General features: G+C 29.6%; 1 pseudogene; it reads left to right on the plus strand.

Annotated features, from left to right (window-relative positions):
* The first annotated feature begins 12,136 nt into the window (after positions 1-12,136).
* On the plus strand, positions 12,137-13,140 carry LOC132933160 (uncharacterized; annotated as a pseudogene).
* Positions 13,141-13,810: the final 670 nt, after the last annotated feature.

The raw sequence follows: 13,810 nt of genomic DNA on the forward strand, positions 1-13,810 counted from the left end.
CTGATACCAACTTTATATCCAATCTTTTACGCGGATTCTCCATACATTTCCCATAGACACTATTCACGAGTAATTTCCAAAATTCATATTCAAACTTGTTTTTTGCCAAGACCCTCATACTAGTACATTTATCGACATAGGGGGCTAACCATTTTGATTGATCAAACTTAATTATTTTATGAACTTTTACAACTTTTAATCCGTTGTGAATCGCCTGCTTTAACAATCTATAATGAACGACATAATTTGATTTATTATTTAAAGTTGTTAGCAGTTTAGTAATCTTAGAATTAGGTGGACAGCTATTGTGTGACAAAAAGGGTAAATCGCTATGAATATCATGTAATTTTTCGGGGTAATCCACATCCACTTCCAGTATATAACCAATAGGTGCATCGTCATCTATGGTAGTAACGTCTAATGTCAAATCATTATACCATTCAAAATTTTTGTATGGTAAACTTGCAAGCATTGATTTGCCGTATAAATTTACACAATCAAAATACGCCAAATAAATGTGTGGTTTTTTTTTGTTATAATTAATTCCATTAACATCTGGTAGATTAGCTCTGGCATAGCGTCTTACAGATTGGCATACCCCCCCTCTTATTCCATTTTCCATCATGAGTAACATCAAATAATCTGTTAATCTCTCAAGTTTAACTCCAGTAAAACTTAACATTGCGTCAAACGCAAAACCAGGTGCTGTCAAATAATAAGAGGCGTCTAAATTAAAAGTTTTCAAACAAATATCTCTAAAATTTTCAAATACATCAGCCAGAATCAATATGTCCGTTAATAAATATAAATCACTATACTCACCTAATGTTTTTATATTAAATTTCTCCCAAACATTGCATGCATGCATGTAATCTTTTTTTGAAATATGATCATCTGTTAACGAATTATAAAATTTAATTCTAGGCGGTAATGAGGTATCTTTAAGTTTTGAGTTGCAGTCTACATACTCATACGGAAATACGCCTTTCCTTATAACTAAATCAATGTTTTCTAAAGGAAAATGATGGATAATTTCACGGAATCTTGTTTTATCTTCGGCCAAATTAGGGGCTAAATTAGAGAGTGATTCTGACATGAACATAAAAGTGTCTACAAATTTCACATAAAATTTATCAAAAATTTGCTTACTAAATGTCAAATATTTTTCACCCGAGTTTGAAATAATGCGTATGTCATTATCATTACAGCCTAAGGTGCGTACAATAAAATGACCGTCATACGATAAATTATGGAAATATACCGGTACAAATGAGGGGTTTTGTGCCGAAAAATTACAATTTAAGCATAAAGCTCTTAAATATTTCCCTGTAAGATGTGAGTGGTCTCTAACTTTAAATACGGTTTCATTATTAAATGATCTCAAACATAGTTCACATTTTTTCGAATTAATATATTGACCTTCTTCCTTTTTTGATAATTTATGCATTGATTTATTAGTATTATATAGATAATAAATTTTGGTAGAAATATCAATTATAGTTAACATAAAATGCTTTGATGCATTTTTGCCTCTATAAATTATTGGATTTTTAGGAATTTGAAATTGTTTTACTAATTTTTTTGGAACGATGCTGTAATCAATTTTAACATATAGCCCATAACTCATGGGCTTATGATAATGGGTGTTTTTAGTATTGTCCGTTATGATATTATTAGCGGGTTTTAAAAAGCATTCAAAATCGGCATAAATTACAATAGGAATTCGGTCGGCCCGATTATATTTATTAAAATATATAAATTTGTCATCATGTGGATCAAGCATTACAGGCTTACAAAGTTTATGTTTTTGACAGATTACTTTATGCCCATCAAGACCATGCTGCCCCCATGGCTTGTTTTTATTTGGTTTAACATTAAAAGTCGTAAAACATCGCTTGCAAATAATTATTTTACTTTCGTGTTTTGTTCTTTGTGATCTAATCAGTCGTGAGAAATTACTTATGTAACAATAATGTGTTGTTGGTACATTTGAGAAAAAAAACAAATCATAATGATCGGATTTTTCGATATTATTTATGTGAAGTGGGTAAATTTGATTTTTATCATTACAACTATAAACATTAACGGATAGGTTATTAATTTTTTCAAATTTTTTTATTTGATTAATTGGTGTAGGGTAATCAATACAATTAAAATTAAGCCCACTTTTTTTTTCCAAAAAATTAAAATATTTTATACTAAAATTATTTTTATTTTTTTTTTCATTAAATTTTGATAAAATTGCATATTTAAAAAGGTCCATTTCCTTGGCCCCCCCACTTGTGAAATTCAGGTATCCGACCACGCCAATCTTTTGTGTCCTGTTTGTGCCGTTTGTGCCCGGTGGTCCCACGTTTGTGCCCCCCTCCCGACCAGATTTATACCGAGGGGGGCCAACGAAACGGGAGCCCCCCAACTTGAGAAATTCAGGAATCCGACCACGCCAATCGTTTGTGCCCTGTTTGTGCCGTTTGTGCCCGGTGGTCCCACGTTTGTGCCCCCCTCCCAACCAGATTTATACCGAGGGGGGCCAACGAAACGGGAGCCCCCCAACTTGAGAAATTCAGGAATCCGACCACGCCAATCGTTTGTGCCCTGTTTGTGCCGTTTGTGCCCTGTGGTCCCACGTTTGTGCCCCCCTCCCGACCAGATTTATACCGAGGGGGGCCAACGAAACGGGAGCCCCCCCACTTGAGAAATTCAGGAATCTGACCACGCCAATCGTTTGTGCCCTGTTTGTGCCGTTTGTGCCCTGTGGTCCCACGTTTGTGCCCCCCTCCCGACCAGATTTATACCGAGGGGGGCCAACGAAACGGGAGCCCCCCAACTTGAGAAATTCAGGAATCCGACCACGCCAATCGTTTGTGCCCTGTTTGTGCCGTTTGTGCCCGGTGGTCCCACGTTTGTGCCGTTATGTTTAGTCAAAAAAATCTATAATTTGATAAAAAATAATATTTGAAAAATCTATTCTATAATTAAAAAATCTTAATTTTATAAAATATGTCTATATTTAATGGAAAATCTATGTTGAATAAAAATCATCTTCTTAAAATCTCATAAAATATCGTTGTTTAATAAAAAAAATTGATTTTGATTAAAAATCAATATTAAATAATCATATATATATATATATATATATTTAATTAAAAAAACCATTCAATTCTTGTAGATCATGTTCAGTGATTTTTTTATTGTGAAGACAGGAAGACTTAGTGTTTTCTTGTTTTTTTGTTTACGATGCATTATAATATTGATTAATATATATAATCAGTACCTGTATCAGCGATATTAATAATTCATATAGCTAGTACTTACCAACACTATTTTAGTGTTATTTGAATCCTATAATATCTAGGTATGGTGTGATCATAGACAAAGGTACCAGGATTAACTACTAGTGCTATAGAAGGTTCAAGGTACTGGTCACGAAAATGCGTGTATGATTCTAGCGCCTCCGGTGGCGTTTTCTGTTAGGTAGGGCTATAGTATTTTAGATAGCTCTAACGAAAAAACGCCACCGGAGGCGCTAGAATCATCTGATCGTTTTTGTGACCCGTACTATAAACACCGCTTCGTGTCGCATTATCACACTCCGATTTCTAATCTATTTTTAGTGAAACGTTAATTTTTCAAGGAAGATTATTCTCTGAAATAAATCAAGTGGTTCTATATTTACAATCGTCCACTATTTTTGGTAAGTACCTACATAATGTGATAATAATTATAGATTATAATATACATATCATATAAAATAATCTAATGAAATCTATTTTATTAAATTGCAAAACACTATATTGTCATGATAGAGAATAGAGATTGAACTCATATTACCTACCAGATTAAATGTAGTATCTATTTAATGTTTATATATTTACAAATTTCATAATAATGAATAATGTACCTATTTTAATTAAAGTTTGATTAATTAACGAATTGTATAAAATCTATGATAGGTATACCTAATAAGGCATATTATAACAATAGTATAGATATGTAGAATAGTTTAAATTTAGTCATGCAGGTGCATTGATTTGTGACATATCATTACATCACTAAAGAAATGTATAAGTAACTTAACAGTTATACATATAAGATTGTATTGAAATTATTTAATTAAGGTAACAGTTGTATATTTTCGAAAACTAGTTTGTGGCAAATATACTAATTTTCAAATTCCTCATCATTTTCTACTATTCAAGGAGTGCCCTGTGGCGATACATTCAATTTTTCAAATGAAAATCCCCCTTTTATACTGTAAATTATTTAGTGGGTGATTATCATGCAAATCTATCTAAATAAAAATTCTTATAAATAGTTTCTGAGTTATTTAAATGTTCATAATAAAGATAAAGCCCCCCAAATCTACTTAACCTATATAGGGCATAGACATATTATTATGCTTTGTACTTTGACCCTGTCCTATCGTAGCTATTTTCAATATTGTTTCTTTTTGAGTTTCAATTATAATTTTAATAACAAGATATTATATTGCTGTATGATTTAAATATCAACAGATTATCGTGCTCAAATAATTATAGTTAGAATAAATTTGGCAACGTTGGAAAAAAAACAAAAAAAAAAGCATTCTCAATCGTGTTACCAAAAATAACCTTTCAATCGTATCGTTCTCGATCGTATTTTACCGATAATAATAAATAAAGATAAGATCTTCATTTTGTTTTAAACTATGGATACTAAATTCTTTAAATTGGTAAATGATAGCCAATTAAGTTTTCTTTTTTTTCAGTGTATAAAATAAACATAAAACGGTTTTTTTGGTACACGGTTTAGGTTACGTATTCTAAAGCTGTGGTTACGAATGGTTATGAATCGGTTACTAAATTTAGTAGTTAATTCATTTGTTTTGTTTTTTTAATTTCTGAGAGGGCGGGGATTGTGCAGGAATTCCGGGATCAACAAGTATAGTGCAACCCATTTTTTGACAATAAGCAATTAATTAAAAATCTGTTGATGAAAATTAAAAGTTCCATTTCGATAGCATGTATATTTTTGATTTTTCCAATTTTCTTATATACCCAAATTATTTTGCGGATAATTTGCGTAATTTTGCGGACTAATTTTCAATTTTTGCGGACTAAATGTTTTTAAGCAAATCAAAAAAAAACGATTGACATGCTGGTGGAATTTCGCATAGGTACATTAAAAAAATTCACCAAATTCATTAGAGTGAATACTGGTGAAATATGACTTTTTTTTTTATTTTTTGCAAAGTTTTTATGTGATCGTTAAAAAAATTTATCCTCAAAAATTAAAAATTAGTCCGCAAAATTGAGCGAATTATCAGAAAATTAACGTATATATCAAAATTGGAAAAAATCGGAAATGTACATGCTGTCAAAATGGAGCTAAAATTAAATCATACTATTGGAATGAATGAATGATATATTTGGTTCGGCAACCTCTAAACGCATACCTATTTTTATTTATTTTTTAATATTATAACCATGAGATCACCCATTTAAACGAATATTTTTTATTTTAGGTATGGTATTGCAGTTTTAGTTTATAGTATTATCAAATACATAATGCCTAAGAAATTAGTAATATCATTTGACTATTTTGACGATAAGAACCGCCTTCATCCTCGTAGTCATGATATCTGGAATTTACTCTCTACGTCGTTGAATCACAAAATGAACTCCAAATATCTTCACACATATGTAAAGGCAAATAGGGGTAATATTTTACAAGCCATTCGCGACTCTTTAGTTAAAAATAATAAAAATTTAAATTGCGTTGATTATGAGGGTTCTCAGTTAGATAAGGATTTTCATTCAAATACGGATTCTCAATCAGATAATGATTTTAATACCATAAAATTCAATATAACATTATCGTCGAAGGAATGGGATCAAATCTGCCCAAAGTCTGTGGTATATTATAATAATTCGTATCGTATGAATTCTGGTAGAACATATACAGTACTACAACCTGGACAATGGACTCCTTTAATAAATGAACATGTTTATGAACAAATAAAAATAAATTGTAAATTGGTATATAAGCGTGCCAAAATTTATAAAGATGGGACTTTTTATTTGGTAATGGATGGTTCGTGTTCTGAGTGCAATAGTACATTTAAAGGTTTAATGGACAAAAAGCCACACGAAAATTCTAGAGCCATAATAAACTGTACATATTCTGGAAATTTTGAGTCATGTTTAGGTGGAGGTAAAAGAAAACTAATTGGAAGTGCAAGGTCAAAGGCTTTAAAACAGCTTGTAGATTTTAATCAAACAGCATCTTTCATTCGTAGAAATGAAGCAAGTCGTTTGATGAATTTTGGAGACAAAGAGCCTAGTCATTTACCTTCACTTAATGCATTGCGTGTTCTTAAATCTAAAGCTATTAAAAAAGAGCAAGAACATGATGACTCCATATTGAGTTTATCTATTTTAAAAAACGATATTCCCTATTCCACAATAATTAGAGATATTGGTTACGACAGATTTTTTGTCCATTATTGGTCAACAATTCAGATGAATGCTTATCGGCAATACGCGAAACAATCAAAAACTCCATTAATTTCCATTGATGCTACCGGAGGTGTAGTTAGAAAGCCGGTACTTATCTCAGGGAGGAAATGCAGTGCAATTTTTTTGTATGAAATTGCTTTACACAATGGACAAAGTCAATTTCCTGTAGCTCATATGTTGTCCGAAAGACATGACAATAACAGTATATCACATTGGTTGATGCAATGGACCCGCGATGGCGCTCCATCACCGAAAATTGTTGTGACTGACCAGTCTATAGCACTAATGTCTGCATGTGTACGTTCGTTTACCCAGTATTCAAATTTAACAACATATTTAGAAGTGTGTTCCTCATTAGTTCTAACCCCAGGTAAATATTCTATCCCAAATTGTTTTATACGGAATGATATAGCACATATTATGAAACTTATAACAAGTTGGAATGAATTTAAAGGACTAACATATAGAATAAAAAATTTTTATTTGCGAGCTATTGGTTTAATTATTTCTTGTACCAACTTTAATGATGCAAAAAAAATACTGGAACTAATTTTTATTATTGCCTTGAATGAAACTGATGGGTCAAATATAGTGACCGGTAAAGCGAATAAATGTGATGTTGCCAAAACATATTTGAAAAATAGAATTGCCAATGATGAGTTTATGGTAGATATTATTCAAGAAAATGACCATGAACATATTGATAAACATGTAGAAAATATAGACGAAGAAATTCCAGACCATTTTCATTCTGGTTATAAATCACAAATGTTTAAAGTTATTTCTGATATTCATAATGAGTGCGTAATTGAAGCTAAAGAAAAAAACGATGAAGGTACACATGATAATATGCATTTTAACGAACCACTAGCCAAAAAATTGAAAGACTTTTGTAAGTTTATTCCTATCTGGTCTGCAGTTATGGTATCTATTTTTAAATATGGCAAAACCACTGAAAGTAGTGCTTCAAGTGAAAGTCTATTTAATGATTTGAAAAATCGAATTTTCAATCATAAGACTCTACCATTAAGAATAGATGACTTTATTAAAACGCATATTAAATCAGTCGAGGGGTCTATTATTCTATCTGAGTCAAGAAATATAAGTTCTACAGTTCATCAAATACAACCAAATAATGAAGATTTGATTCAGCCAAATTACGACACTGTAAATTTATGTCCAGCTTGCAAAAACGGTGATTTTCCAAGTGATGCTCATAAATGTATTATTTGTAGTGCCAATGTCCATGTATTAGATGAATGTTCTGTGTCGGTAGGTAATGAGGAAGGCTATGGTGAAAAACGAAAATGTATTGGATGTCATACATCCAATATATCTAATATTAATGCAATTAATGAAGATTTAATTTTGGAAAATTGGGGCAATGAAGCTTTGGTACCAGAAAAAAAAAAAAAAAAAGAAGAACTACTTAGATAAAGATCCTACAATAGTTTTATATAATGACCAAAGTCAAACCAAAAGTATTGTTATTGGAATTTTACAAAATGGGTCGTTATCAAAATTATCTCCAGTTTTAATTAACAATAAACATTTTGTGGTAACAAATACATGTGCATTCGATTCGATAGTACATGCACTATGTGTCAGCATGTGTGATAGTCCGCTTTATAATCAGTTTATAAATAGTAAAAAAGAAGATTTATTATTATTCAACTTAGTTTGTAATGCTCTTCGAGATGGTGTCAATGTCCAGACGTATAAAAAACGAGCCATCATTTTAGAAAGTATCACAGATAAAGAAAATATCCTAAAATCCAGTTATATTTATCATATAAATTCAGAAACTACCATAGAACTTCTAATACAAAAATTGTTTAAAGATTATCCTTCACGCATAATTACAAGAAACTGTGAAAACTGTCCAGCCAAGAGCTTTTTTAGTACATTTTTAATTTCCAATATAGACAAAATACAAAATGTACAATCATCTATACAGTCTGAAGAAGAAAATTGTTATATGTGTGGAAAAATCATCGAGAATAATTTAAGGTAACATATCTGATAAGAATAAATGTATTTTTATGTTAATATAAAATTATAATTGTTATATTTTATTGTCTTTTATGTGTTCTAGGTATGGTTATCATATTTTCGTTCTTACAAAAAAACTTATTGATTATAGTAAAGTAAGCTCATCTAATTACGCTCAAGGAATATCATGCAAACTTGATTCAATTCAAAAAATGTTAAGCATACAAGGAAAATCATACAAACTTCGAGGAGCTATTGAATTAAAAAGAGGTATTTTTTAAAATGTTGAATGTTTTGACTGTGATATGTTATGGTATGAAGTTTTGAAACAAAATAAATTGATTTATTCAAAAATAATTTTCTAAACGATCTACAAAGGCGTTAGTGTGATATTTGAAAAAATAGTTAACTAGAAAATGAATACCTGTCTAAATAACTTGTTGGTATATTCTTGTTTCTTTTTTAATTAGAAAAATTATCCAAAACTCATTACCTAACTTTTGAGTATTAACTAAACTATAGGTTTTTATTAAATCTGATCATAATATCATACCTAACTTGATTTTAGGTATAAGCAGTGAGAAAACGGGCCACATGTTATTTCATTCTTTTCGGGAAGCGCAGAACCAATGGCAAATGTTTGATGACATGCAGAAGACAGTTGTAAGAAACAGGCCAAATAAGACTGTAAACTGCGAGATGTTATTATATACCTTGTAATAATATTTTATATTTGTATTTTTATTTAATTTTATATTGTTAAAAGACTAACATTAAAGGTATTTTTTAAATTTAATAAATGCAGTACTTATAAATGTTTTTATCCACTTTTTTGATACATAATATTAATTGCAAAGCTGTGCATATAATTTGCGTGGATTAAAGCAAAATTAGGTATACGTAGGTACCATAATATCTACATAAGACATACAAGAATCGATTAATCGTTTAACTAGTTTGTTCTTTAAAAAGGTGATCACTCAAATGTATACAAATATAAATAGGTATACAACAGAAAATTATGTAACAATAAGTGGTTGTATAAAATAATATTGACCGCAAAGTGAAAGTGGTATTATTGTGACACTTCAAATAACACTAAAATAGTGTTGGTAAGTACTAGCTATATGAATTATTAATATCGCTGATACAGGTACTGATTATATATATTAATCAATATTATAATGCATCGTAAACAAAAAAACAAGAAAACACTAAGTCTTCCTGTCTTCACAATAAAAAATTCACTGAACATGATCTACAAGAATTGAATGGTTTTTTTAATTAAATATATATATATATATATATATATATATATATATATATATAATTATTTAATATTGATTTTTAATCAAAATCAATTTTTTTTATTTAGATTTTTCAAATATTATTTCTTATCAAATTATAGATTTTTTTGACTAAACATAACGGCACAAACGTGGGACCACCGGGCACAAACGGCACAAACAGGGCACAAACGATTGGCGTGGTCGGATTCCTGAATTTCTCAAGTTGGGGGGCTCCCGTTTTGTTGGCCCCCCTCGGTATAAATCTGGTCGGGAGGGGGGCACAAATGTGGGACCACCGGGCACAAACGGCACAAACAGGGCAAAAACGATTGGCGTGGTCGGATTCCTGAATTTCTCAAGTTGGGGGGCTCCCGTTTCGTTGGCCCCCCTCGGTATAAATCTGGTCGGGAGGGGGGCACAAACGTGGATCCACCGGGCACAAACGGCACAAACAGGGCACAAATGATTGGCGTGGTCGGATACCTGAATTTCACAAGTGGGGGGGCCAAGGAAATGGACCTTATTTAAAACATCTGTTGTCATAATTCATTACGTTTATTATTGCTTTTTTACTATAAATTGATGGGGGTAATTTTATAAATGAGGAACCCCCTAGTAAATTTACTTTATTTGTTCTTAATTGGAAACCATCTAAACTTATTTGCCTCCAAGAAGAACCCTTCAACAGAAATGACTCTTGTTCATTTAATAATTTATCGAACATGTTTTTAAAAAGGGTAGAAAAATTTGAAGTAAAATAACATAAAACATTTGTTGTTTTAAATGCAACATCCCGAACTTCCCCCGTAATTAAATTTTCATATACTAAGTCTACAAATAAATTATATGTGGATGAGGAACATAATTCTTTTAGTTTTGATTTTAATGAAGAAGAAGTAGAATTTAAAAATGTCAATAAGTCAATAAGGTTTTCGTTGTTTTTATAATAAAAAGTGTTTGACCGATTATTTTTAAATTTCTCAATTTCTACTAAATTTTGTCCAGTGGTGTTTAATCGGGTAATTTTTATAATGCGGTTAAATTTTGGCATTCTTAACAATTAATTCAAATCCGTATTAAAATAAAATATAATAAAATATCACTTATGTATGAACTGTTGATCGAAGTAGATTGTCGGTGTAATTGATTATTGGAAACACTTGAATTACATAATCCTCTTCGGGTTCAGCATATAAATTACGATTGTCACAGACAGTGGTGTATTTTCGACTTGCCAAACACCTTCGTCTTTGGCAATACATTTGTAGCACATTTATATCCTTGAACATAACATGGTACGCTTTGAAACTTAAATTTATAAGATTTGACTCAAAATACGCCTGATTTATATAATTGGCACATTCAAATGAGCAAAATATATCGATAATATTATTATCAAATGAATATCGAACTTCCCTCACGACAAAAGCTGAATGCAACTGCCGAAAATATTCATAAACTTCACGTTCACTGTGAGTAAATGGATATTTTTCAATATGTTGTATTGTGATCGGCGGTATATGACTAATTACATTATTGAGGTTGTCGTCAGGTATCATCTCTGCTAAAAATTAATAAAATGATTATATTTTAAAAATTAAAATTTTATAATTAATTAACTTACAATGAAATATTCTGCTCGCTGCATGCGACGTTCTTGCTTACCAGATTGTTGTGTATTATTATTATTTATCTAATGAACCCCCTATTTATAAGTAACATGGAAAAGTAGATTATAAACTGTATGCCAAAAATCGTTTGATATATCCATCACTTATTCACACTGCACTATTTTTACTATAATCATTGACTACGAAATAGTAAAAATAAAAATGCTGGTCAAATTTCAATTATAATCATTGATGTACAAAATACTAAAAATAAAAATAGGGCAGTGCGTATAAGTGATGGATACATCAAACGATTTTTAGGCAATACCGCATATGGTAAGCAAATGAAATATACAATTTTATACTGGTATGTTGTCAATGTCAAATATCTTTTAATAAATTTGTTGATCGTTAAAAACAATGCGTATATCAGTTTTTATTTATAACCAACACCGTGTGTGACAGACATTGACATGACTATTACTATATATCATAGTTATTAGTTTATATAAAATAAAGAGACCGAATGTGAATTTCATCAGTTAATTTTAAACAATACGAGTGCATAGTAATAATGTCCGACATGAGTGTACAAAATTCAGCCGATGAAGAAATCAATGTAAGTACATTATTATAATAATTATAATATATTATTAATATAATTTAATTTAACACCATTTATTAACAATAAGTTTAAAACATAATCATTTAAATTTAGGATCATTATTCATATCAAAAAAATGTGCTAATGCAAAAAAAAACCAAAAATCACTATGAAAGCTAAGCCAAAAAAACAGAAATTAATAATGGTCAACACAAGCGATCAAAATTCAGATGATGAAGAAATTGATGTATGTACACCGGTATTATTATTATTATATTATAAACTTTTTTCTTGATTTCCTTACATTACACATCAATATGTTAAAAAACCTGAAACCGTAATAAAACCTAAACCAAAAAAACAGAAAGTAAAATTTTGTTTATTTTAATAATAATATATTTATCAATTAATATTGATTTTAGTTTCAGTCGCATTTATTAAAACTGGAACAAGAATATAATGGTTTAACAACTATGGTCAATGAAAACTGCATACGCGTAAAAAAATCAGATGGTGGACATTTTTGTATCAAAATACCCGAAATGAAAACAGCAAGTGATTATTTGGTTATTCAAAAATACAAAACTTCGGACATGGAAAAAGTAGAGTCAAAAGACAGGTAACTATTATTATTTTGTATAAACAGAATATATTAAGATTTACACTAGGTATCATTAAAATGAATAAGAAAAAAAATAATTAAGTACAATATTTGTAAATTATTTGAGAAACATATAATGCCATTTCCATAGTACTACTTTATAACCTAAATAGACTATTATACCATTTGCGTAGTACTATTTTATAACCTAAAGAGACACGATACTTACAACCAAACAATTTTGTGAATATAGGTATAATGATGTTTCGTCGTTGATATTAATAATATTCACACAGTATGTAAAATATTTAACTGCTCAACAATTGTGTCATCTAGTTTATTTGATAAAATATTTATGATAATATGGAAATATACTCATTTATAATATACAATCATTATTTTTTTAAATAGATGGAAAACCTCAACGTTCAACGCAAAAACTATGCTGAACGAAAAAGATAAAGCTGACAATACAATAATAACAGCATTTAATAATTTGCAAGATTTATTAATGGATAAATTTATGTGTAACAACAACAAAAAAATTGAATCTTATAAATAATAACTATATGTTTATGTTATTATAGTTTCACTAAATGGAACCCCGCCACTAATATTTGTGCATTTTTTATTTATTACCAAACGGTTAAAATATTTGTGTTCAATTTTATTTTAGAAAGCTTACAATTAATTCAGTAATTTATACAATATGATTATATTATGGAAAAATATTTTGGTTTATTTTGCCCAGTTAACATTTAAGATTATTTATAATATATAATATATTAATTATATTATTATCATTTATTATTAAATAAAGGTATGCATTTGACAAAATGTAATACATATAAATAATGTTTATTATGAAGGTATAATCTAATTATTATATAGTAAGCTTGCCGTATATCATGATTATTTTGGTTTTATTGGTTGGTTATATCAGGCTTTAGTATAATGTCTGCAAACGTGCCGTGATGGATTTGTTGTAATTCAAGTAAAAATGACCTCTCTTCATCCTTCAAGTCATCCATTTTGAAATTATAATCTTTAATATATGTACTGAAAAAATCATTTCTAATACAATCAGGTGATAAATATAAAATATTATACTTGATAATTATACATGCATTATTGACAACAGTTTGATACATCACTAATTTATTTGATAACTCTATGATATTTGCATTTATACATGATTCCAATAATTTCAATCGATT

Source organism: Metopolophium dirhodum, chromosome 1 (genome assembly GCF_019925205.1).
Source record: "Metopolophium dirhodum isolate CAU chromosome 1, ASM1992520v1, whole genome shotgun sequence".
In the NCBI taxonomy this organism is placed as follows: domain Eukaryota; kingdom Metazoa; phylum Arthropoda; class Insecta; order Hemiptera; family Aphididae; genus Metopolophium; species Metopolophium dirhodum.